This window comes from Plecotus auritus, assembly GCF_963455305.1.
Source record: "Plecotus auritus genome assembly, chromosome: 9".
Classification (NCBI taxonomy): Eukaryota; Metazoa; Chordata; class Mammalia; order Chiroptera; family Vespertilionidae; genus Plecotus; species Plecotus auritus.
Window position 1 is genome coordinate 33,325,525 of NC_137783.1, and position 27,441 is coordinate 33,352,965.

General features: G+C 36.9%; 1 protein-coding gene across 1 annotated transcript in view; it reads right to left on the bottom strand.

The window, feature by feature from the left end:
- Positions 1–17,215, bottom strand: part of PCDH15 (protocadherin related 15) — a gene marked incomplete at its 3' end in the record, with an annotated part of 1,266,261 nt that extends 1,249,046 nt beyond the window's left edge. The window contains exon 1 of the mRNA XM_080641959.1: positions 15,632–17,215. The remainder of the gene's footprint in view (positions 1–15,631) is intronic.
- Between the last annotated feature and the right edge of the window lie 10,226 nt (positions 17,216–27,441).

A 27,441-nucleotide genomic window follows, 5' to 3' on the forward strand; every position in this document is an offset into this window, starting at 1 on the left:
TCCATTTCCGCCAACTCATTTTCTGTCTTTTATTGTCTAGTTAAAAATTTGATAACTTTTTATATAAATGTATTTCAAACTATGGATAGGCAAATGTTTTGTATATAAGTTATTCAAATATTATTTATATTAATACTATGTACATATAGACAAAATATTTGGATAACTTTCTTTCCTGGACTTATGTCTATTACTAAATGCTTCACAATTGGATATTCCAGAAGGTAAAAATGAAATCTTACATGGTTATGTGGTTCCAATTTTCAGGTATGCAAAAAATGTGAGGGTAACTTTGTACTTTTTCAGATTAATTTAACACGTCCTAAAGTATTGCATTAGATAAAAAGGATACTGCACAAGTTGTCAAGAGATGTGGAATTAAATGACAGCTTGAGAATTCTGCATAAATATGGGCTTGCACTATGCTTTCAAACCTAGGTCTTTCATTTTTATCAACAGGTATAACCAACCCTGCCCTAACATCCTCACAGCTGTTATAATAAACAAGTGAGGCAATGTATGAAAAAGTGCTTTGTAATTTGTAAGGTACTGCTAAGTATTACTAAAAGTTGCACTCACTGTTCACATCTTTCTGTCTCCCTGTATACCTAATCTTTGAAATCATATGTCAAAGTTAAAATTATCACCTTTTATGTATAAAGATGTATATTGTGTTTAAGTCACATGTATACCATCCATAATAAGGCATATTCAAGATTAATGCTTATTAAAAAAATAATTCTGGTGTCTCTCACAGTATGTTTATCCACAAGCAGGTATAAAATCCTATATAATAAAAGACTAATATGCAAATCTACCGAATGGCAGAACGACCAGTCGCTATGACGAGCACTGACCACCAGGGGGCAGATGTTCAACGCAGGAGCTGCCCCCTGGTGGGCAGGCTTACAGCTGGTGAGTGAAGCGGCAGTGGCAGGAGCCTCTCCGCCTCTGTGGCAGCGCCACGTTCTACTGCTGGCTTAGGCCCACTCCCCATGGGACGTGGGCCTAAGCTGTCAGTCGGACATCCCCCAAGGGCTCCTGGACTGTGAGAGGGTGCAGGCTGGGCTGAGGGTCCTCCCCCCACCTGAGTGCACAAATCTTGTGCACCAGGCCTCTAGTAAATAAATAATTCATGAAATAAACAAACACTGTAAATATCTTGCTATTCTACACAGAGGTTTCATGTGTATAATTGCTCTGAGAAAGCACTGCTCTGTTAACTGGCATACAAAAGCAAGTGGGAATGGCACTGAAACAACCTTGATGCTATTATAATCAGGAGCAAAAATTTCAAACTATCTTTAAACAATAGGCAAAACAGAATATGATCTTCAAACATTACACATTTATTCTGAAAACTTCTACAGATATCTCCAGAACAAACACAGACAAAATCTTAGCTTGAACTTATCATTTGGAGATTTTATGATTGACTCCACATTAAGGCGCCGGAGCAAGCTGTAAAAGAAAAGCTGGTAGGCCAAACAGTCAATATCAGGAATTCCCCAAAAGCAGAGAAAAGTAGTTTAAATCTGCTTTAAAAAAAAAAAATCCTATGTTTTTAAGCTAATTTATTCATGAGGGTCTTTAAACTTGTTCTTTTTAAAGGAAACTTCTTTAATGGAACTAAATCACTCATTATTCCCTATGATACGGGTGTTATACTCGTGGGTTCCATGTGATTATTCATATGTTCAGCAGATATAAGGGGGGAAAAGCTGTTCCAATGACTTAGCTTGGCTTTGACTCACTGGTTTTCATTTCACTTGAACTTCCAATCTCAGTTACAAATGGTGTTAAAGTTGGGGGAAATAACATTTTGGTAGATGGTAAAGGAAAAGTACATGCCATTTCCAGTTGCTGAAGCTTTCATTAAATAAGACAAGCTATTTCAAATCCTGAAGTATTTAAATGAAGGGCTAAGACTTTTATGTTGTATTTACATAAGAGCTTATTAGATACTCTTCAGAATCCAGCAGTCAACCCACTGATGTGATTAGACATTTATTTTGACAGTGTTCACTGATGACTCAATGATGCCCCCAGAGTCAAACTTGCACAACATCAAAATGGCTAATGAGTGTTTATGGGGTAACAACAATCCACATGCTCAATAATTTGCCAAAATTCTGTCACTGCAGCATCTAAATGGAATTTGGGTGTTTGTTTAATGCACCTAATCTCAATATGGACTTTTAGCTAAAAGGAATGAAATTACACTTAAGCAGTTCATGGAAGTTACCAAAGAATATTCTGGAATAATAAATATAGAATCAAAGATTGTCACTATTAGAAAGAACATGTGAAGTCATTTAAATCAGGTTCTGCAGCCCAGGCACATAGCTCAGAGGTTGAGCACTGACCTATGAACTGGGAGGTCACAGATCGATTCCAGGTCAGGGCACATGCCCAGGTTACAGGTTTGATCCCCGATGGGAGTGGAGGTGGCAGCCGTTCAATGATTCTCTCTCATCACTGATGTTTCTGTCTCTCGCTCCCTACACTCTGAAATCAATAATTAAACATAAATATATACATATATATATATATATGTATATATATATAGTAAAAAATAAATCAGGCTTTGCATTTTTTTTTAAATTTGTAACTGAGACTTAGAAAATTTAAAATGCTTATCCAAGATTAAACAGCTAATAAAATGAAATTGAGCCAAGAATTCAAAACTCTTAATTCAGATTTTTAAAAATTCTTTCTATCATGCCAAAGTGCTTCCTGGAAATATATCCAAAAGAGTACATCATAAAAACAGGAATTTAAGGTATTACTACATATAATTTTATAGTTTAATAAAACATGAGATCTTATTGGACGAAGAAAACTAGGTATTCTAAGAAGGTTCTTATCACTCTCTTAATACTGAACTTCTATGACTAATCTAAAACCTTCAAAACTTGAAGTTTGATTTAATGTGAATGAAATATAAACAAAGGTCTTTATTGAATTTCTGAAACCAAAATCTGTCAAACCGGCAGAACGTAAGTATGTGTTTTAGACTCTAGTACACAAAATGGCAGAATCATGCTAATAAAAAAAAAAAATACTTAAAAAGCAGCCAGCAATCTTAGTTTCTTATCCCAGCTGTACCAATTCATGTCTTTGTGACCTAACATAATTCACTTACATTCTTTGAACATTGATTTTAATACATCTGCATGGTTCCCACATGATATCATTGAATTCAAGTATTCTCACTTTAGGCATTAAAACAACCACCTAAATTTCATTATTAAATAAGCTATAGAATGATGCTGTCAAGCTCCATATCATGGTAGTTTTTCCCTGTTGGGATAAGTGAGACACTCCAAAACATATTTACTCCCAAAGTTATCTTGGAATCCCTAGTGGGTTCAGAAGGTAATCCATGACTAGTTTTACCTCATATGTCATAACCTCTTTCCCCTTACCTCCTATCTTACGCTTCAAGATTATTCATGGCTTAATTATCTAAATCCTCTGAAGGCAGTTGCTGATACTCTAGTCTTTCTTTGCTTATCTCTTTGCAACCCTGGATTCCTAGGCATCTGTGAATTTTCTCACCAGACTACTAGGGCATCATAGAGGCAGCACCAACAAAAAGCTTAATTGGGATATATTCTTTTATACTTTGAAATTTATCCCCATCTTATAGGATGTGAATCAATTATTCACTTCCAGACATTCAACTTTCAAACTAATGTGCTGTATATTAACCAACAAAAATAACCCTCTTCCCTTCTATCTAAAGGATTTGGGTAAAGCAAAGTATAAAGCATGATAAACATATAAGGATAATTATTTGTAATAATGATAATTGTTCTTATGTCTCCATCTGCTTTTCTGAACTTGCAGAGACTCTACAAACTAAGTATCTTGAATGAGTCCATAAAAGTTCCTCTTCTAAGTCCCTAGCATCATCCTTTTGTTATCCTCTAGAAAGCCCTACCCAAGTAAGTCAACACAGAATAGAAGCAACATGCATTATTCAAAGAACAATTGTTAATGCCAATTTCAATAACTGAATGAATGTCAAGCCCTTTATTGATGACATGTAATCAAGGCATGCTATATATTTCTATTCCAATAGAAAAAGGAAACAAAAATTTGTTTTAAAAACATTTTACTAATAATTTTGAAATATCAAATGCATGTTATTTACTAATTCTCTGAGCAGTTATTACCTAAAATAGGAATGTTTGATTTTCTAAACCCATCTTCAAAATGGAGACCAGCAGAAAAAGGGAGCCATTCTTTTTAGAAATTGTAATGAATTCAAGCTTATTAATTTTATAGCAGCTCTTTCAGTTTCACAGTGAAGCATTAAAGGTCTATCTTATTGGAAAGAACACCAAGTAGCTATCTATATAGAGGATGAGAATAAATTTATTCTACTCTTTTAAATGCATGAGTGATAAAGCAAGACTTAGAAGTATTTTTGTAACATAGTTTCATTCTAATAGTATCTTCTAGAACAGAAATGATCGATAGTAAAATAATTCAAAATATCCTTTCCTCTGAAGGTGATTTCACATAAAGTTATATCATAATTCTAAATAGTACAGTACTGTGGTCTAAATTTGAGTGGCCTTTGATGGAATAATGTTTTCTGCTAATGGTAAAAGTTTGCTGTTACATATTTTCTTAAAGTGGTTTGGTCATTGTTCCCCTATAATCAAGTCAAACCATCAGTGTTTAAAAAATACAAATTTACTTCTAAGAGTCATTCTAGGGGAATTGTATCACATAAAGATATATAAAGATATTTCCGGAAGAAGTATATATAGTACTACAAAATCAATGCCCCATTGTAGGAGTGGTACCAAGATTAAGGCAGGGTGGTGACAATTGTAATCTGGAGTCAACATGTCTAACTCAAAGAACAGCTTCTCTGTTGCAGACCATCACTACCATGCAGCAAAGTTGCCCTACTGTTTCCGAATCTTCTATACTTTCAAAAGAAGCAGAAAATTCTAAAAATGTCAAAATTACAAGTATGGACAGCAAAATTAACCTTAACACATTATGAACAGTAATAACAAAATGCATCATTGGACCTAATTCAGCCTGATACCAGGTTATGACATTAGATATAATGAACTGCAATAATATTGGCATGAAATGTTCATAACAAATTTCTAAATGACAAAAGTAGTCTATTTCATTTAAAATAAAATTGAGATTACAAAGAATTAGAGTCAATTTGAAATTAACAGGCACATCTTTCAATGGTAATATTATTGACATATTTTTTCTTTCTGTATTTTTCAAGTTTTCATTATTGGAATGTATTATTCTGAAGTTAGAAAAAAAAGTAACTGAGTGATATATAAATCTGTACTGATAAGCAAGGTGTGTTGCAGCAAAATCTTACCTAGTGGTCAACTCTTGAGCAGCAAGAAAACTGTCATCAGAGTCTGGGAAAATAACCCGTGACACATGGCAGTGACACATTTGATAACACTGTGGACTGAGATAACTTGGAAGATAGAGCTGAACCTAATGAAGTTCTTAGAAAACAGGTGTGAGTACAGAATAGTGGTATTATATGATAGTTAATTTCAACATTAGGGAATAATACAAAAGAAGAGATAACCTTGGAAATAAATTGCCATTTTGCAAGCAGGAATAAAGTGGAGTATATTCCACAAATATACTTTTCTAAGATGTATCACTTGTTCTTTTTCTTTCCAAATAGGGAAGTGTGTTATACATATCTTGTCCCCATTTTATATTATACATTGAGCATAAGGTAAAGAAGATACAGTAGACCGTTGGTATCTACTAGGAGACTAGTTCCAGGACTCAGGTGGACACCCAATATGAAGATGCTCCAGTCCCTCATATAAAATGGCATAGTATTTGCACATCATCTATACACATCCTCCATATACTTTAAATCATTTCTAGATTACTTATAATACTGAATACCATGAAAATAGTCATTATGATGTATTTTTTGGGGGAGTAACAACAAGAGAACAGTTTGTACCTGTTCAGTACAGACACAACCATTGTAGGCCTAACTGCATAGTACACATCAGCAACAACTCAATGCTTTTAAAATAAATCTTTATTGTTGAAAGTATTACATATGTCTTTTTTGTCCCCCATTGCCCTCTCCCACCTCCCCTGCCCCCGCAAGCCTATTGTCTGTGTCTATGGGTTATGCATATATGCATATGAGTTGTTGTTTTTTTAGTATGTTTGATCTTAAGTTAACTGAATCTGCAGATGCAGAACCTATGGATACAGAGTGCCTACCACAGATGCTATTTGTAAGTTCTAGAATGCCATATAGATAATTAACACTATAGAGAACTCAGCAATACTTCTCTTATAAAAAGGAATAATCACTACAATTACTAGAGGCAATAAAAGATTCTGAAGTAATATGCAGTTTGTTCATTAAAGCCCAATAATGAGCCCACATTTTTTGCTGTGGAGAAACTACAACAAAAGGCAAATGACTAGTTCGGTAGATCAGTGTATGTCAGAAGAAGTACATTATCAAACATTCCACTGACTGGGCAATCCTCTGAATTAACATTATCTTTGTAACAATTAGCACACATATATTCTGAGAAATAGTATTGATTCCACACTATTTTAGAGTGAAATCACCCAATAACTTCTCTGGTGCTCTTTCTTTCAATTCTTATCCTCCTAATTATCTGCCTGATAAGGATCATTTAAATTGGGAAAGCTCTGATTACATTACATCCTTCAATTCAGAGAGACAGGGGCTAAGACGCTTTGATTACTGAACTAAGTCTGAAGACAACCTGAGAGATATCTCTTTCATAGTAATCAGCTTTTAGAACTGCATACAATTCTAAGACTCTGTTTTTCACCTAAGCTTCCAAGTTAATTTTACTCTTTTAATCAATGCTGCTGAGTAGTAAAGGGGCCTGCAGGCCACTGTTTTGTTCTGGAAAACAAATGAAACACATGTAACGCCTGTAAATGCAATTCTAAAGAAATCAGGGTAGAATGCAGTCCTTATTTAAAAAACTACAGTTATAGCTAATAACTGTACAAGTATAGTGATGTAGAATACATACAATTTAAGAAGAAAGCCAGGTTGTTGTTTTTTAAATTGCATTGTTTTTTATTTATTTTTAAATTATAGCTACTCAAAGCCACATGCTGAACACCAATAAACCTGTCCTCTCTCTGTTGTTTTCTTTTGTTGTTTCATTTTTAATTGAACTAGTCATTCACTAGGAATATTCACTAAGGTAAAACTTTTTCAGGTATTCTCTATAGGATTTACAGCAGGTATTACTTGTGTTAGATTTTTGTCTACGAATCCGTTTTTTTAATGCTGCAAAACTTAATATTCCTAACAGTGTACAAATAGCAAATATAAATAAACAATTTCAACTGTATTATTACTTAAATAAATAAAAATGAACATTTTCCCTTTCAGAATCATGACATTTTGATCTTATAAGAAGATAATTCATATATACATAACACTAGCAAGCTGTCATATTTGATTTTATACTTATCTATTGCTTTACTCCTCAAACACTTGTTCAAAATGTTTACCTATAAAAAGCTTGAATCGTGTGCCAAGGACTGCCATAAGCATGTTACTTGAATTATCTCAGTAATGTCTTAAAATACTCATGAGGTACTAGTAGTGAGGAAACTGAAGCAAGAAAACCTTAAGGGAAAATGTCCAGGTTCATAGCAACTAAACCTTGGAGCCTTGAAGTCCAGCTACAAACCTTCTACTATTAACCACTATTTTGTACTAAACTGAAATGGCCCAAGGGGAGACCAATCCACTAGGGGCCATGATATAAATTACACTGCCTTCCAATATCCCATTCTGTGTGTAAACAGAATGTGCCTACGTATGATGACAAAAAATCAGAAAGAAGAACTTATAATACACTTTATAAAATGAAAATGAACTCAATAGTTTGGAATTAAGTTAAAATTAAATATGTGTAAAACATAAAAGCATAATTGTAATGAATTATGTCAACGTTGTTTAAGTATAAGCATACCTTACAAAACAGGCATCCATATATGTTGATGTCTCAATTCAATATACCCTGTGACTTAAGTGCTAAACACAGTAATTTATTCCTCCAGTGAAAGAAAAAAAAAGCATCAGGTAGTCATACAATTAACTTCTAAGAACATAAAGTATAGACTGCAAGTTAGGGTAATCATTTTTTTTAACATAATATATGTGAAAATTACATCAGAATGAAAAATCCTCAAAGTAAAACTGATACTGGTGATAAGCAATCACATACTGCTAGGTGTGAAATTAGTAAGGTCAATCAATAGCCTTACAATTGTAGCTCACAGAATTTATTTGAAATGCCACCAAGAGCCCTTGAAGTGCAGGAGTCAAGAACAGTATCGAGAGCCTTGATTAGAATCTAGATCCCATCTCTTGCTTACTGGGTAACTTTGAACAAAAGTCTTAACTTCCTTGAGCATACATTCTCTTATCTATACACTGGGAAAACAATAAGATTTATGGTACTTTATAAAGTTATAAAGATTAATTGAGTTAATACATGTAAAGTACCTAAAATAATAACTGGAAGAAAATAATTGCCACATGATATTTATTATCATTTTGCTAATCTGTTTTATTTAAATTTTCCAGTCTACTAGTAAGAATATAGTTATTTTATGAAGATAAAACTATTACATATTTTTTAATTTCTAAAATGTTTCTAAATACTTATAATGTAGAAAAATATAGCTTTGCAGAAGAATAGTATTTAATGTAGAAGTCATATGTAATATTTATTTTACAAATACCGGAATGCCATATTTTTAATAAGTTTGAAGCTAATTACATTAAGTCTTATTGGTCAAATTTTTATTTATGAGTTAGATTTTTGCTTAGAGCAATTGGTCTCCATTCCTAAGACTTTATATCCAAGACTATGATCTTTCTTCTCCCATTGGGAAGATGGGTAAAGGTACTACTGCTCTCTTCTCCTTATCATTCTTGGTAATCAATATGCCCCTACAAAAGAATATATCCGCAATTAATAATACGGACTCACTCTATGAACTTCACCAAATTTAACCTGTTAATTTTGGAAATAAGTGTTTACAAGTTGGCTTATAATTCCTTAATAGATGCCAATGTCCTTGGCGCAAATGATTCTAAATACCAATGGAATTTCACTTCTGGAGCCTAGTACACATCATATATTACAGAGTTATAGATTTAAAATGTGAGGAGTTTGGAACCTGTGGGCATTCTTTTAAAAATACTATTTTTTCATGTGTGTATAAGTTTTGTGCATCTGCATAGGGTTATAATTTTTATAGCTCTGCTTACAAAACTATAGAACAAATAATATTCTGTTACATTCTCACAAGGAGTTCAACAAGAATACACATCTATAGTTTTTAAACTGCTTACTCTTTCATTTTTAGTTATTATATATTTTCAAACTGTAGACAGGGAAGGTCATAACATCCAGAAATTCTGATATTAACTTTAGTTATTATGTCAATTATTACATTGATTTATTATAATTTTCAAAATTTTAGAAGGGGAAAAATCAATAATTACAGGTGTCATATTTGGATACTTACACTCTAAAAATTTACTCTATAATTTTCAATAAGTCTGTACAATATTTCTTAGAGAAAAAATATAACTGAAAACATTAAGTATTAGGTTTTCAGATTTAATGCAAAGTCACAGCTAATATGTAATTTAGCAGTGATATAACAATATTTTTTCAATTGTTTTAATTGTTTAGGACTCAATACCTGTAAGACTGTATAAAATATGATGCAAATAATGGTATGAGCTCATCTTTACACTTATATCTTTGCAGCTAAAGACCTTTTTAATAATTTTAAATTTGGTTTAATATGTGTGCACCCATTTAAAAGAACATAAAATGTTAAAATGCAAATTTAATACATAATACATTACCTAAAAAATACCGAATACTATACATGTGTTAATGTTACAAAATAAAACACTTATTATATTCCATTGATTTATTAAATGATTAAATGACAACATTGGTGAACACAAATAATTTTTACTTTTTAAATTTATTGAAATCTATAAGAATATACATTATAAATAATAATTTTACTAGCATCTTAATTGCAAGAAAAAAACTAAGATCTGGGGTATTATGGATTTTAAAATATATTTTATTGATTTTTTACAGAGAGGAAGGGAGAGGGACAGAAAGTTAGAAACATCGATAAGAGAGAGACATCGATCAGCTGCCTCCTGCACACCCCCTACTGGGGATGTGCCCGCAACCAAGGTACATGCCCTTGACCAGAATTGAACCTGGGACCTTTCAGTCCGCAGGCCGACGCTCTATCCACTGAGCCAAACCGGTTAGGGCAGATTTTAAATGTATGCCTATTTGATTATTAGTTATCCTTTAAAATATATTTTTATAAAGGAAGTTTGAATCAAACCATTAGTTAATTAATAACTAATTTATTATTTCATTATTCAGAAAATACTATTTTGGTAGCAATAAGAACTTCAGACTGGAAAAAGAATAGATATAGTAAAAAAAAAATCAATAAGTCTAAGAGAAAATTTATATGTATTATCTGAAATATGTAAGAAAAAACAATTGAGAAAATAACTTTGAGTGTCCTTATGTCATTCACAGCTAAACAAATATCTTAATTCAAAACTGACAGTTGTACTTCCTTTCTATTTTTTATTTCACTCTGAAAGGAATTCAACACTGAAAAAGATATGGGGATTTCAGTCAGTAATTCACAAATAAAACTGCAGGAAAGTTAGAAAACACCTTAAGGCACATAAATCATTTCTAATGTTTGTATTCATCTTTAAAACAGAAACCGGCATTTCTCTTCCACCCTATTTGCGTAGCTGTAGGGTGCAGTAAGAAACATGTTAGCATAAGAGTAATTTTACAAAAATTTTTAATTTTATTTAAACTATGTGGTTGTCATTTTGCTCTATAAGTAATTAAAGGTGTAAATCTTAGAATACAATTATATTATAGTTTTAAGAATTAAAAATAAATAATTTTTTTCACCTGGTATCAAACTTTTAGTTGGCATCTCATAAAACAATTTCTCAAATTGTCCAGCAAAGGAACTGCAAGGAATAGGCAGGCAAATGTATTCCCTCTACTCCCAAAGACAATATGGACTTGACCTAGGCACCATGATTTCTCCTGCCTCTTGGATTTGTTCTCTGCACCAGAGTTCTGTCTTCTAGTCTGATCTCACTCATAGTCTTTGCCAATGGCAAACCAAGAAAGACAGAGGATCTAACATGTGGTCACGTTTCAGATGTGCCTCCAGTCCCTGGATTCCATCTTCTCTTCCCTAGATTTATTAAGATAATGTCCTATCCTCCTTGTCCAACTCACAGTTAAGTAGTCAAGCTCTTGTTTCTTGTTTGTACCCGAAGTCTTTGCATAGGCTCTGGAACTCAAGACATGATATATCAAATATCAGACGTGAGATATCAAATAACAAAGACTGCCAGATCTCAACCAGTTTATAGAGCTGGCCTTATATACATATGACTGTGGTTTGTAAGACTTTAACTTGTAAGGGTTTTTGTCTAATGACCTGAAAACCTTCCGTGGAAACATTTGTTAGGGTTGGTCTAATTCTAGTGGTCCTCTATGAAAATGCAAAGCAACCTGTTAGGAATCCATTAAATCATTGACTTAGTGTGAATGCATTTTTTTTTCAGGTTGTTCTGGATGAATTTAATGTAAACCATATGGTGCATGTGGAAGAGGAGCCATTCTGGTTTTAAGAACAGAACAGAGATGGGAATATATATAACACTGTAATTGATTTTTTATAACCATATATCATTTATATGCGGAATCACTTTAAGAGGTAATATTTTCTGTAGATGTGATCTAATTTATATCAGAACACAGAGGAGGAGAAAAGTGGAGAAAAGATAAGAGTCAAGGCTTCCAGGTTTACTTGGACAGATATAGGGAAATTATTTTTGAAAAGGCCATCCTTGGCAATAATGGACACTCAGAACTTCTAATAGATAGTATATTAGTTTGGAAAAAAACTGTCAGGAAATTTATCATTAGAGAAAAGTCCAATATTTCCATTGGTATAGATGCAGCTAAAGATTGTTTAAGGGTAGAATTAAGCAAAATATTGCTCATCAGAATAGCATCAATATGTGGGCTACTCTCTCTGACCCCCTGAGAGGAGGGACTATGTGATAGAAAAAAAGAAGTTTCTAGAACTTCCAATCAAAATTTTATACATATTTATAAATGGAAATGGACAGTCTTTGCTATCAGTGATGTCATCATTTTACAAAAGTCTTTAGAATGTGGCCGGAATCCTGGACCAGGTGGCACTATGTTTCAATCTCAATATATTAGTCATAGCGTCTGTGATTTGGGGTTAATAAGCAAAAACATACCTTTCTTAGGTTAAGATTACCTTTTTGGGATTAAACTAGTTTTGTGATTTCCTTCTCAGATTTCCCACTTTTTAGGCTGTTATCAACCAAATATCTAAAGAAGCAGTTTGAGTTTAAACAATAAACAAAAACTCAACTCAGAAATTTGCATTTAAATCACATTAATCTGTGCCATGTATTACTTGAGAGGTCATATTTTATTAAAGTATAAAAGCAGCAAAAATTTCAACATGAACATAGTTTAAAATAGTAGTCAATCAACATATATACAGTTGAATAAAGTGGTTTATTAAGAAAAAAAGTAAATACAGTATCCTCTTCCTCTATCCATATGTGATGCTGAGCTGTTAATGTACCAACTTTTTAACTTGTAGAAAGTTCTAAATGCCTACTAATGCAAAAAAATGTGAATAAAGTAGATGTTTTATGCAAGTAGCATTGTTTAAGAAAATACTAAAACAACAAAGAAGTTAGAACTCTATACTACCAGCATGTTGATGAACTCCAAACATAGGGAAGACCAACTCCTTTTGGGAGTAAAGAATGGGGAAATTAAGAATTTCATGGAAATGTCACTTGCAAAAACCCCCAAAAGAAATGACTGAACTTACCATTGGAATCAAAATTTCATCAATCATTTCCTCCACTTTTATGTCACTTTGTGAAGTTTTATTAATGAAAATGAATAAGGATAGTAAAAAAAAAAATGGTTGTAGGAATTAAATTTACTTTCTCTTTTATAAGTTCATGTAAACTACTTGAATTACTTTGCATTATTAGAAAAAAATAAGTATGTATATATGAAATAAGAATATTAGCACTTTAAAAATTGTCTTCCCTCCAGTGAAAAAGAGATAATCATAAGGTTTATGTAAAGCTATCCTCTAATCAAACCCATCAGCCATTAATTTTTTTTTAACTTAAGATCTCAATAAGCATTTCCATCACCTCAGTATCAGTTTTTTCTGGTTAAAACCTCAGCCACCATCCAGCACGTCACATATACCAGGGATCGAAGTGTGGTATTTGAGAATAGCCATCTCTTAACAGGACAGACATGACAATAATAATGACATTGATATTGGAAAACAAAGGAAGTTCAAGAAGATAAATACTAGAAAAAGTTTTCAGATTAACATGCTTATATGCTACCTTCCATAACAAAAACAAGTTCATTAACACTAAGCCTGCATTTTTCACAGGATAATTCTTGTATTTAGAAGAATTGAAATTACTACACGGTGTTAAACATGTAGTTAACTAGATCCTCTTGAACCAATTTATCAGGTGTTAGGGGTCATAAATCTCAATTGTTATGCATTCTTAGGCACTAACAGTTGAGAAAAACTGTTTAAGATTCTAAGAATTAAGAGTTTATTTGAAAGTCAATAACTACAAATGAGAGTTGTTTATTTTCTTGGGATTCTCAGTTCTTTGTAAAGCATTAATCAAGCATGGACTTGACCTTTGAGATAAACCTGCTCATCATAAGGCTGATTCTTACCAAAGATAATCCATCTTCTACACACATATATGGAAACACAAATCAGATTTTAGCTTTATTTTTTTTCTCTTCTACCTTGCCCCAATTCTCCTTAAGTACAATCCACATTCCTACTTTACTGTCTCAACTCTTGATTTGTACTCTAGTCTCCCCTTTTGTCCTCCTCCCTGGTTTTGCAGGAGGAATGGGAGTACAGTCAGTATCTACCCAACATCTGCACAGATTAACTATAGGGGTATTCACTTCTTTAAATCCAGGGCAATCCCAACTCAGAGCTATCCTGTGAGGAAGAACACATGTGACAGGCCCTTCTGTACAGAGGGAGATTTAAGACCAAATTGAATGGAAGCAACCAGTGAGGAGGAGGAGGAGGAGGAGGAAGGAGGAAGAGGAGGAGGAGGAGGAGGAAGGAGGAAGAGGAGGAGAAGGAGGAAGGAGGAGGAGGAGGAGGAGGAGGAGATCCAGACCCCACTAGTTGCAGTTTATGTGAAGGATACCTTGCAGGGCAGAGATGGCAATGTGTAATGAGGCAACAAGATCTTGAATCTTGTCTCTCTGTTCAACAGGACATTCTGGAATCTACAGCACACAAGTGTGAGGAGGTGAATAAGCCCATCAACATCATTCTATTCCTACAAATGTGATCAAAGTGAAATGTAAAGGCAGTTTCTACAGAGCCAAGTATAGCAAGCTCGGGATTCTAACTGATTACCATATGTAGACAGGAAATTCCAGGCGCTAATTTTCATAAACCACCCTCTTCAAGTTAACTTGTCTTTCTGTTTTCACCTATGCATCCATATTCTTGACACATACATTTTTATATTGATTTTTAAAATTTCCACACAGTTCAAAATATCATTTGTAAAAAAAAAAAAAAAATCAAGGGCTGTTTCTATAATCTCATGCCATTTCTGTCATTAGCAAACGTGCAACTGTAGAGATCAATTACGTACATTATATACGAATCCTCACCATGCTGAATTGCACCCAAGATATTAGTTCAGTCTTATCCCATATTACCTCTCTTAACTAAGATTGATCAGGCATTTAAATAAAAACTTCAGTCAAGGCTGGAAACAGCAAAATCTTTCATCATTCCTGCAGATTGTAAAAGTGTTCCCTTCTCTCTATACTCACAGTGCTTTGTTACATGGTCAGCATAGAGAAAAGAAAGAAAACTACAATGTCCTTGATATTTTGCACTTTAAAAATAGAAGGAGAGCACCCTCCCCAGTTTATACAAAAGAAACCAAATCTCCATGCCCTACATCTGGACACTGTGAAAACTAGCATGGGGAAAACTTTTGGGGGGAGATGAAGGTGATTTCTGACCTGCTATTGCAGTTGTATATGACACTGACATTTATTTCCCATGATTCTACCCACAGGAAACACATCCTTCAAGTAACTGAATAAAATCAAGTTGGACTTTCTCAATATCTGCAAGCTATCAACTTCCTAGTGAAGCTCATCTATTAGTATCCCTTACAAGATCAAAGGTAAGGACGAGGCATTGGGCGATAAGCTTAGGAAGGAATTCCACCTTGAGAGTGCTGTGATTCTGGTTATTCCTGAGCCTGAATCTGAAAGAGGGAGGGTGCGATGGGAAATGAGGGGAAGAGGAATGCCTGGGCACGGTGAAACGAGACACCCTTTGGAATCTGCGCTGAGCACTGGAATCAGGATCCCACCCCCTTGCCTACCTCCAGGCTCCAGTAAGCAACCGCTGGCGTCCTCCCCTCTGCTCCTTCCGCAGCAGCGGATACACGTTTCGCGAGCAGCCTGGAGCTTGGGTCCTGCAGAGCGCTCTTGCCAAGCGCTTCTCTCCACTAGTTACCAAACGGGAAAAAGGGACTGCCACGCAAAACCAGGATGGTAATTAAAATCCAGTTTTCAGACACCAGCGTCCCGGAAGGTTCCCCGATCTTCTTCTGCGCCCTTGCCCAGCTCTTTCGCTCGGCAAAGGGTTACCCAGGGAGCCCCTGTAGCAGCTCCCTGCCTCTGCTCCGCCTGATTACTTCGATCTCCACGCTGCTACACTGCGCGCCGCGCTCTCCACTCACCGCACAGCGAGAAGGCCTGGCGGAGACCGCGCGGGGGGGAGGAGGATGGATGAAATGGATAATTTTTTTTCAGGTAAGGGAGAAAAAACTTTGATGTTGGAACGGTACACACAGGACTGAGAAGAAACAAAACAAGTTGCGGGTGCGGCGGCGGGGAGGACGATTTCAGCAGCTCTGATGAGAAAAATCACCTCTCCTACCAAAATTGGAAAGGACGCTCCCCACTCCGTGAGCGAACCCCCTTGCGCACCTCGTAATCTTTAGTCTTCCAGTCCACAGGAAAAGCCCTGGGCATGGTAAGCCCCTTTGGTTCACGCTTGGGGTGCAAAGACCAAATGTACCTCTCGCTTGAGAGGCTGGCGGGGACTCAGTGCCAAGAGGGCAGAGACGAACGCAGATCCAGGAAGAGCGAGGGGAGCCGGAGCTGCTGCCTGCAAGAACAGACTCCACTACCTCGGGCAAAGTGACTGCTACAATGTCTGTTCCCTCCTGCGCAGGGACAGACACATTTAAGGACCTGAATGGACGTCAGCACCAGCTAAGCTCGCGGGGTGAGCGCCAGGGCTCCCCGCCCCGCGAGTTGTAGCGCGCGGAGAGCGATCTGCTTCTCGCGCTGGTGAGATCGGAGAGAAAACTGCGCTGGCGGCGCTGTGGAGTGTCAACCCCCGCCCTCGCCCCCCCTCCACCCCCAGCCCATCATTGCAAATGATATACCGGTGGCATTTCTGCCGCGGGTGAGCTTAACGAATTGAACAGAGCCAGAACTGCGTGGACAGAGGTCTGGCCACTCTGCACGGGCACCCAGTATTGGCTCACCAAGGCGCTCAACACCTGGTTTTCAGGGAAATTACTTTCCTCTTTCGTTCTGGTTCCAGCATCATTCTGATTCATTTCGCAAAGTTAGTTGAAATCCACCTGACGCATCTTACCTGAACAGGATTAGAGTTTTCAATCTTGAAATTTCATTCCAGATCATACTTAAATCTTCCCTTAACCCCCACATGCCTACTTCCTAATTCTGTCATAATAATGAAATTATTCGAATTATTCAAATGACGCTTACTCTTTCTCTTAGGTGATTTGCATGCTTAAACACCTATTGGGAACTTAAAAGCCTTTTCAGAAGGAAGTAGTGTCTTAAAGTAATACGTCAATATGTGGCAATTTCTAAGTTGTGGTTTTTTTGCAACTATTTCCAGGTTGGCGGTACCGAATTAAATTCAAAGTCAGAAATATAATGAAAAGGCGATTTTCATTCTTTATGCTGTGTAAAATGACCACTTCTGTTTCCAACTGCTTTTACATTTTTGCCAGGACAATGATACATCAGCTATATTTTTAAAAGACATAAGATTAAACAGACGTGGATAATGACCCAGAAAACAAGATTCCCATTTCTGCTTCTCTGTCCTAAATTCCTCTGCTGGAATAGGAAACTACCATCTGAGCGCATTTACTATGTGTCCTGGCTCTGTTCTGGACACTTCAACACTTGCATTGTCCAGACTATTTGAAAAGAATAGAATGGAGAGTCCCAAGTCCAAAGCAAATAACATTACACACACCCCGCCTTTGTGCAGTTCGAACCAAGGTGGATTCCTCTTGATCACAATCCTTCCAAGCCTTTAGAATTGAGGAACACAAACTCCGCCAGAGAGCAGGCTCCATAATTGTTCCATCTTGTATGAGCGCCCAGCGGCCCTCCCTCTAGCGGCCGTCGAGAGGAAACACTCGTGTGCGTATTGTGTGTGTTGCAGGGGGGCGGGGACGGGGGGGCGGGTACAGGGGCGCGCGTGCGGGTGCGCGCCCGTTTGTGTGTGGGAGGCTGCATCACTGAGAGCCCTCAATACCTGTGCAGCCTCAGTAATCCGCTCCTTTCACCGGGCCACTGCATCCTAAGTGCTATTTCCAGAGCTCCGCGTTCTTCCTCCCACGTTGAGCTCCAGGGTCTGACCAAACTACCGACAGGCATTGCTGTAAGGTTTTTAAACTTTGAAAACTGGCAACAGTAACGACATTGTTGCTCTTTGCAAAGACTATATTCAGAAAGATCCGAGAGAAGTTGGGAGTAGGGAGGGAGCGGAATATTCAAGGGCTTTAGAAAAGCATAGTTAACATAGATGGACTAATTTTTCTTCATATAAGTAGGTTTCCAGTGAAACTTCCTAAGAAGTCAGGGCAGTTAACTTGTTATGTTGAAGCCTACACTCTGCACTCCTTGGCTCCCTGTTTTCTAAACTTTGCGCTCCCTCAAAATGCCTTGGGGTGGGGGTTCCTATCGCTAAGAACGGTGACAGCGACGCCTGCCAGCCAAGTTCCCTGGAACCCGACCCACCCTTCACCTCTACAATTTTGCTGGCTTTCTGGGCAGCCATTCACTTAAGGGGTAATCACTTGCAGCCAGCGCAGGCGAGCGTATCCAGGGAATCTCCCGGTTCAATTTCTGTCTTAGACTCGGGGTACTGAACAAGGGGAGAAAGGGACTGAAGTGGGGGCCGGGACCCACGCGCCTCCGGAGGACAAGAGCAACCCTGGAAGGCACCTGGGGATAGGGGGGACCCGCTTCCTGCTGGAGCCTCAGGTGCCAGGGGGTCTGAGGAGGCGGGCAGTATTTGATTCTTAGGGATTATTTGGGCTTCGGAGGAAGGCTGCCCCCCCCCCCCCCCCCGCGCCCAATCCCTTGGGAGGATCCAAAGCATAACCCTAACCCTAAGCCTAACCCTAACCCTTGGCGGGCTGGACGCCCTCCTGCCCCGCAGTGTCACCAGGCGTCCACTGCAGGTCGGACTTCTGGGTAGGAAATTCAGGTTCCCGGTGAGCGGATGAGCCAGTTTCCGAAGGAGGAAGGAAGCTCGCAAAGCCCGCAATGTAGCTCTCTGCCCCCGCTTCCCGGCGGTGGCTCAGACTCCAAAGGATGCAGAAAGGCTTCGTCCGCAGCTGTCGGTAGGGGAGTTCCAGTGCCCCCAGCCTCTGCGCGCCTTGTGCCTGCAGCGGGCTCGGTCACGGTCTCCCTTCCCGACAGAGACACGCACGGCAGGTGCCAGCGGCCCGCAGGGACCCCGGCTGGCTGTGGTCTTGGCGTCCGGAAGCAAATGCTCACAGAGTCTCCCGAGGACTGAGTGAGCGGGTGATCGGTGACCCAGGTCTTCCCCAAGAAAGCGAGAAAGCGAGCCCCGTGAGGTGGGCGGGAGGGGTGTCCAAGAGCAAGACAAAGGCGACCCCCGCGCTGCCGGGATCGCTGAGAACTGCAGCCCTGGTGCCTTCATCTGCCCACGTGCTGTTCTCCAGGCCAAAGCTGCTGGCGCTGGGTTAGAGCCTGGTGAAGGGAGAAGCCAGCACACCAGTACTGTGCGGTCCCCGCCCCTCCCCCCCTTTCCCTCCCAAAAGGACTCTGCATCCCGTGGCGTCACGGGCTCCTGTTTTTTCCTTTGAATCTGACCTGCATTTCCTGTACCCCTGCCCTGGGTAACAGTGGACTTAGAAAGGGTGGCCCATCAGGGCCTGCATGAACTAGTGACTGGAGAACTGGCTCTGTCAATCCAGGGCTCATAGGATCAGGTATCCAAAACAGGGAGAAAATAACCTTACGCTTGAACGGTATGCTCCAAAGGATCAACTTTCTCCTTGTGCTTGTGATCAATCAAAGCTGCCATCATTAATGCAAGAATGCCCTCCCTGCCTTTTACCCCCCTTCACTCCTCACAATAAAAACAGTGAAGGCAAAGGCAAAGAAACAGAACTTTTTGTATTGGATAGACTAACAATTATTTTGACTTCTACAAGCCCATTCATACATTTTATTTACTCTCTGTGCTAAAATAGTGAAAATATCCTAACGGGAGACATATAGAAGAGTTCCTTGCAGGACATGTCCAGAACCTCCCTGGAGACATGGGGTCCATGCCAAAAGGTCCTGATATTTGGCCCTGTCCAAAATGTCCACACTAAAGAAGATGCCCCAATAGACCATAAAGTTTATTTCTACTTTGAGTTTATGAGATAAATACATAAAAATATACTATCATGTTTTCTTGCTCCAGTAACTGTATTGTGGCTCTACTGCCTGCCATATTAACCCTTCTTGCCTTGGTAGCCCACCTGGTAATGGCACAGGGGTCAGGTAGGAGGTTTGGGGTTCAATGTTGGAGAAGTGTGGGATTAATTAGTATATGAATTATAGTCTAAATGTGTCCCTGAACATTTTGGACAGGGTCAAATGTGCATTAATGGAGGAGTTATATGTTAATATTATTTAATAAGTTTAAATTGATATGATAGTAAGCAGTATTAAATTTCCATTTATTATAACCTGCTTTTGTTATGAAAAAAATCATAAGGCGAATCATTTCCTTAGATCTAGAAAAAGTTCACCTCTAATGTTAAAATACCACCTTTAAAATATCATCATTTAAATATACATTTATGTGTATTAATATTCTTATAAATTATAACTTGGTGATCTATATAAAAATGCTAATAATAAATCTCAAAAAGAACTAGTAAAAAATGGCAGGGAATTTGGAGGGAAAACTTAGGAAAATATTCTATAATTGAATATTTGCTTTGATTATGAGGATTTTTAAAGAGTTAATAGTTAATACAATTAATATTATTTTTATTTTTTATTATGGTAAAAATACATAAAATTTACTATGTTAGCCTTTTTTAAGTATACAGTTGAGTAATTCTAAGCTGATGTACATTTTTGTGCAACAAATCTCCAGAACTTTTTCATCTTGCAAAACTGAAACTCTATACCCATTAAACAACTTCCCCGCTTTCTGTCTCTGTCCAAGCACAAACATACAACAAGAAGGTACCATCTTCAAGCCAGGAAGAGAGCTTTCACTATGAACCAAAGTAGCTGACACCTTGATCTTGTCCTATTCAATCTCCAGAATTGTGAGAAATAGATTTCTGTTGTCTAAGCTGCCTAGTCTGTGGTATTTTGTTATGGCAGCCTAAGCAGACTAGTACTAGTACATAAGCTAATTCCATATTTAATTTTTTTAGGAACCACTATACTATTTTTCATTGAGGCTGCACCATTTTACATTCCCATCAACATTGCACAAGGTTCCATTTCTCCACATCCTTCCTCACACTTGTTATTTTCTGTTTTATGTGTGAAATGATTCCTAATTGTAGTTTTGATTTGCATTTCTCTAATGAGTCATGATATTAAGTATCTTTGCAAAGATGGCTTTTTCTGCAATCTTTAGAGAAAGGCCTGTTCAAGTTTTCTGCCCATTTTTATTTTTATTTTTTTAACTTTACTGGGGTGACATCAGTTAACAATATTATATAGGCTGCCCTAGCTGGTTTGGCTCAGTGGATAGAGCATTGGCGAACTGAAAGGTCCCAGGTTCGATTTCGGTCAAGGGCACATGCCCAGATTGTGGGCTTGATCCCCAGTGGGGGACTTGCAGGAGGCAGCCGATCCATGATTCTCTCATCATGGATGTTTCTATCTCTCTCTCCCTCTTCCTTCCTCTCTGAAATCAATAAAAATTAAAAAATATATATTATATAGACTTCAAGTGAACAATTCTATAGCACATCATCTGTATATTACATTTTGTGTTCACCACTCAAAGTCAAATCTCCTGTCACCATATATTTAACCCTGTTTATACTTCCCCTGACACTCCCCTTTCCCTCTGATAACCGCCATGGTGTTATCTGTGTCTATGAGTTTTTGTTTGTTTTTCCCACTTTTTAGTCTGGTTTTTGGTTTTTGTTTTCAAGTTGTAGGAATTCTCTACATATTCTGGACTAACTTCTTATCAGTTATATGATTACAATTATTTTCTCCCATTCCATATATTTCCTTTCCACTCTGTTGATTATACTTTGATGCACAGTAGTTTTAAGGTTGGCGTGTGTGTGTGTGTGTGTGTGTGTGTGAATCTTTATACCGAACTATTATCTTGTCTCAATGATGTCATTCATATTTTGAAAATTCATGTATAACTATTGAGATTCTCTTTAATATATGAATTTTGCTGATAAATCAGTTTTTTTTCTGCTTTCTGATAAACTAGCTGTATATGTCAAAACATTATTTGGTTGAGGCTTATTTTACTTATTACCGAACTGTTGATGGTACTGATCTCATGTGTTTTTAATTTTGAATGTTTAATATATTTCACATATTAGGGGAAAGTAATATTCTTTGTAAAATGGGACATCTGATGCTTTTTTAAAAGTAACTATATTTTACAGATAAACTGAAATATTTGTATTTATTTAAATATAAGGAAAATTTCAACCAACCCAACTTTTAAAAGAAATAAATTATTTGTTTGATGAAGGAAAACCATTAAAACTTACATGTTGAATTATATCCCTAATTATAGTTCCAAAGGGCCATTCTTATTTGTGCTGCATTGATATAGGAGGTTCATATCTTAGCACTTTCAAGTAGAGTTAAGACGCTCTTGACTAGACAACCGTGTACTCCAAACATGTCAAACTCACGGCTCACAGGCCACATGCGGCCCATAATGAATATTTTTGCGGCCCAGACAATATAACGGTATATAAGAAACGTTTTAATAAAAAATTTGTAACTTAATTTTTTACAAGATCCCATTATACATAATTATTAATAACGAACTACAATGTTCACTAATGACTGATTACTATAATCTTGTTGCATTCATTTCCCTTACGCACCTTGTTTCTCTCCACTGTTACTAGCAGCGAATATTTTAGCAGCCGATTGCCATGTCATTAGTCTTGGACTGACTGGTTTGGTGTGTGCAATAGGAAATATTTCACTTTTGAGAACAAGAAAAATAGGTTTATTTGCATTACGCTTATTAATTTGTGCAGTTATTCAGTGTCTGGTAAGTTAATGTTCAAAAATATTAATTTTTATTAACATGTTCTATTATTTTAACAATTACTCATTTATTTCAGCCCTTTGTATTCAGCATGTCTCTATCGAAATAAACCTATGTTTCTAGGAAAATTGAAGCTTTTGTTTTTTTGTGGCCCACATAAACTTAAACCTTGTTTATCTGGCTCACGGTAGCCTTTGAGTTTGACATGCTTGGTGTACTCTCTCTCAGCTAATTCTTCTAATCACTGATGTCATTTTCTTCAAAACTAGGAAATAATTTGATTATATAAGTGATTAGATAATAATTTAGGACCCTAAATAATAATAAGCACATTTTCATAAACTTATGTATCTCTTATAATAAAGTTCAGTTGTGTTAAATGTGTGTATACAATTCTAGGAGGAGGGAAGAGTGGAAGAACACATTTATAAAACATATAAATTTAAATTAAATATGTGACTATTTAGTTTAGTGTTTTCTACTTAAGAGTTCCAGGTAGGTTTTTTAAAACTTTTTATTTATTTTATTTATTTCCACCCATTTATGTAGTCATCCGTTGCTTCTTGTATGTGCCCTGACCAAAGATCAAACCTGCAACCTTGATGTATCAGGAGGATGCTCTGAACAACTGACCTACCCAGCCAGGACCAATCCAGGTAAGTTTTGATTGAAGTATTATATGTTTTAAAATAATCAAGTTGGATTATATTTTGTTTAAGAAGAGTTTGTATACTGCATAAAAAAAAAAAAAATACAGAGGGCCGAAACCGGTTTGGCTCAGTGGATAGAGCGTCGGCCTGCGGACTGAAGGGTCCCGGGTTCGATTCCGGTCAAGGGCATGTACCTTGGTTGCGGGCACATCCCCAGTGGGAGGTGTGCAGGAGGCAGCTGGTCGATGTTTCTCTCTCATCGATGTTTCTAACTCTCTATCCCTCTCCCTTCCTCTCTGTAAAACATCAATAAAATATATTTTAAAAAAAAAATACAGAGGCCTGTCTGGTGCGGCTCAGTGATGGAGCGTCGACCTATGAACCAGGAGGTCATGGTTTATTTAATTCCTGGTTGGGGCACATGCCTGTGTTGCAGGCTAGATCCCCAGTGTGGGGTGTGCAGAAGGCAGCCAATCAATGATTCTCATCATTTATGTTTCTAACTCTCTCTCCCTCTCCTTTCCTCTCTGAAATCAATTAAAATATATTTCATAAAATATCGAGAGCTTTGCCTATGTGTTAACCTACATGTTTAGTCTCCTAATTAACATCAACTTTTGCAAGAACAGCCTTAGAGTGAATAGTGTAGTCTTACTCTTCTGGTGAGAATTTAAACAGGAAGATACATGAGTAACCACAAATTGTTGTCAATGGCACTTTTTAAAGTTTTCTGTAGGAATTTGCATGTTATCTTTCTTTTTCTCGACCTAGAGATATAACTATTTTCTGTTAGAACAGTGGTCATGGATTTACTATCTTCACCAAAGCCTAGAATATTCTGCTGAAAGAGACTAAAATGAACTCTGTCTATGTTAACTGATAGAGATACCATTATAGAGCTAAATATAAACATGAGGAATCATTATTGCAAATAATTTTGAAAGCCATAGCCACGTTAGACAGAAATGATTAAAATGGTATTGAATAAAACACTAGAGACAGAGATTGTTGTATGTAAGTATAATGTGCAGATAGAATATCACAAGAAAGTTAAATCCTGGCACACCTTGGGAGCTTAAGAGATCTGTTTCAGAAGGAATGAGCTCCATCAAATTAAAGGGGAAATACTTTCTTATTTATCAATAATGTCTCATAACAAAATTTACTATATCCTGTTTATAGCTATTGTATAAAATTATGTTTACATCAATTAAAAAAGTATTCCTCTACAAGTACAGTCATTCTCCTATTTGGTATTGTGCTAATGTCCCAAAGTTAAAGGTCCCCTCCAGTTATTATTACATACAGACTATCCAGCCTGGATGAATATTAAAAAAATTACTTTTGCAGTCTAGCTTCTGCTATCCAGGACTGATAAAATCACTTCAGGAAGGAATCCTTGGAAAACCAGACTTAGTTAGGAATTTCTTAGTGTTGAGAAACAATAATGCCTTTGAGTTTACTTAAAAGTTCCTTTGGGAGTAGAGTTAAGTTATCAAGGTTATTGGGGGGGGGCCTTTAAAATGAGAAGAAACTATATTAATCTTTGTAAATATATATTATAGAAATCTAAGTATCAAGTATACAATATATGGTAAATTTGGTTAATAATTCTAGCCTAAGTTTTAAAATGAAATAATATTTTGTTTCTCTCTTCCTTTTGCTTAAAAATGTCTGTCAATATTCATGAGAGCAATTGATTAAATATCATACATAATATGTTTATTCACAGGTAAATTCAGAAAAATATATTTATTTATTGGTTAAATTTTGTGTTTTCTATAAATCTCATCTCTGACAATATTTTTTTAAAAAGGGCCTTGACAAGCCAAATACGTTCTTGAATACTTGAGCAGCTTGTGTTAAAATGTATTTTTTTCTGCCACCTTCAATGACTGCCATAGAAAACAGATGTAAATAGCATATGCATCCATGGCAGGTGCCAGGAGGGTGTTGGCATCCTTGAAACATACACAGAGTCTGTCCAGACAGTGATTAGCATTCTTAACAGCTTGGACCCAGCCATGCTGTTTAGGTCTGTAGTCATAGAAAGACTGTTCAACAATCTAATGTTTCTATGATTATCAATTTTGTCTACAGTTTTAAACCATTAACACATTAAGCACCATGTGAATCACCGGTGACTGACACTATACTTTCTGTCTGGAAGACAAAAAAGGCTGGGCGCTTAATGTGTTAAAATTATGTTAATGATATACTTCTCAAAATAATATTTAAGCATTTCCAAGTAGCTTTGCACTCACTGCAGCAAATCAGCAAATTATCAAAATGCAGGAGGAATCAGTAAAAATAGGTATAACCTTAAGGACATTTTTCTTGTGTCTCCATCCTCTTTCTGTATTTGTTACCATCTAGAGGCCCAGTGCATGAATTCATGCACGGGTGGGGTCCCTCAGCCTGGCCGGCTATCGGGGCTGATCAGGGCGGGCCGGCCGTGGGGAGGGACTGCGGGAGGTTGGCTGTGGGCATGCGCTGACCACCAAGGGGCAGCTCCTGCATTGAGCGTCTGCCCCCTGGTGGTCAGTGCGCATCATAGCTATCATCCGGTTGTCCGGTCGTTCGGTTGTAACGGTCGCTTAGGCTTTTATATATAGATAACAATATAATTAGCATTTATTGACTATTTCTTGCTTGTTGAATTCTACACAAAGCCCTGCATATGTTAAAAATTATTTTCTAAAAACAAATAAGCAAAGCTAGGATGATTATTCCCATTTACAAATGAGGAAATTGAAGCTTTTAAAGATATTATACTTATAGAAGATGCTTATAGAAGTCTGGAGGCACGACGTGATTGTGGTAGGTAGAATAAGCATCCTTTAATGTCTAGACCCTAATCATTGGGACCTATGAATATGGTATGTGAAGGAGAAGAGAGAGACAGCAGAGGAGGTCAGAGTGATACTATGCGAGATGGATTCAACCTATTCTTGCTGGCTTGAAAATGGAGGACGGAGGAATGGGCCCGGAATGGGGTGGTTTCTATAAGCTGGAAAAGGACAGGAAACAGATTCGCCCTAAGATCCTCCAGAAATAAATGTACCTGCCAAACTTAATTTTATCCCAATAAGATCCATGTCAGACTTCTCATTTACATAATGTAAGATTTTAAAAAGTGTATTATGTTAAGCCGCTAAGTTTGTGGTACTTCATCACAGCAGCATTTGGAAAATAATTCATGGATCCAGGTGTTTTTGAATCAGAAGCCACACTCTGAACATATGTACTTTTCAGTCAATGACCACCCTTTGGGTGAAAAGCGGGTAATCAAATAAGAAGCTCTTTGGAGACAAAAGAAGATAATCCAAGGTAGGTCTGACATTGCTTCTCTTTCTCCTACACTAACGAATGCACATACTTCTTGCATAGGATTTAGGTCAAAAGTACTCTTGCATATGTACTTTGTGGTCCCTTTAACAAAAAAACAAATCACTTAACATAAAGTCAAATGGGTTACTTACTTATTTATATATCGAGTTAGTTATCAGTCTGTGTTGTACTAAAAAATATATTTAAGCACAAAACCCTGCAAGCAAAACAAACTTTCAAATTAAGAAATAAGTCAAGGGAAAATTTGATTAAGAGTCTGAAGTGAAATTAGTATATAAAGTGCATAAATCATTAAGGAGAAAAAATATCACAGATTAAAAAGGGGGTGGATCCTCTGTGTTTCTTATAAGAATCATACTTAATACATAAGGGAATTAAAAGCTAAAAAAAATGAGTTATGTTTCTGGATAAAGTGTAGAAAGTATCAAGAGACCACTGCACCACACCTTACCAAAGGGAAAAAAGCTGGATAGGGAGAAAATTTATTGTTTTGGGTAGCCCATTAGATAGTGGAAATAAATCTGAAACACACACACCTAAATTACAAAAGGTGATGAACACTTCTTGAGAGAAATGAATGCCAATTTTTTTCCACACCTGG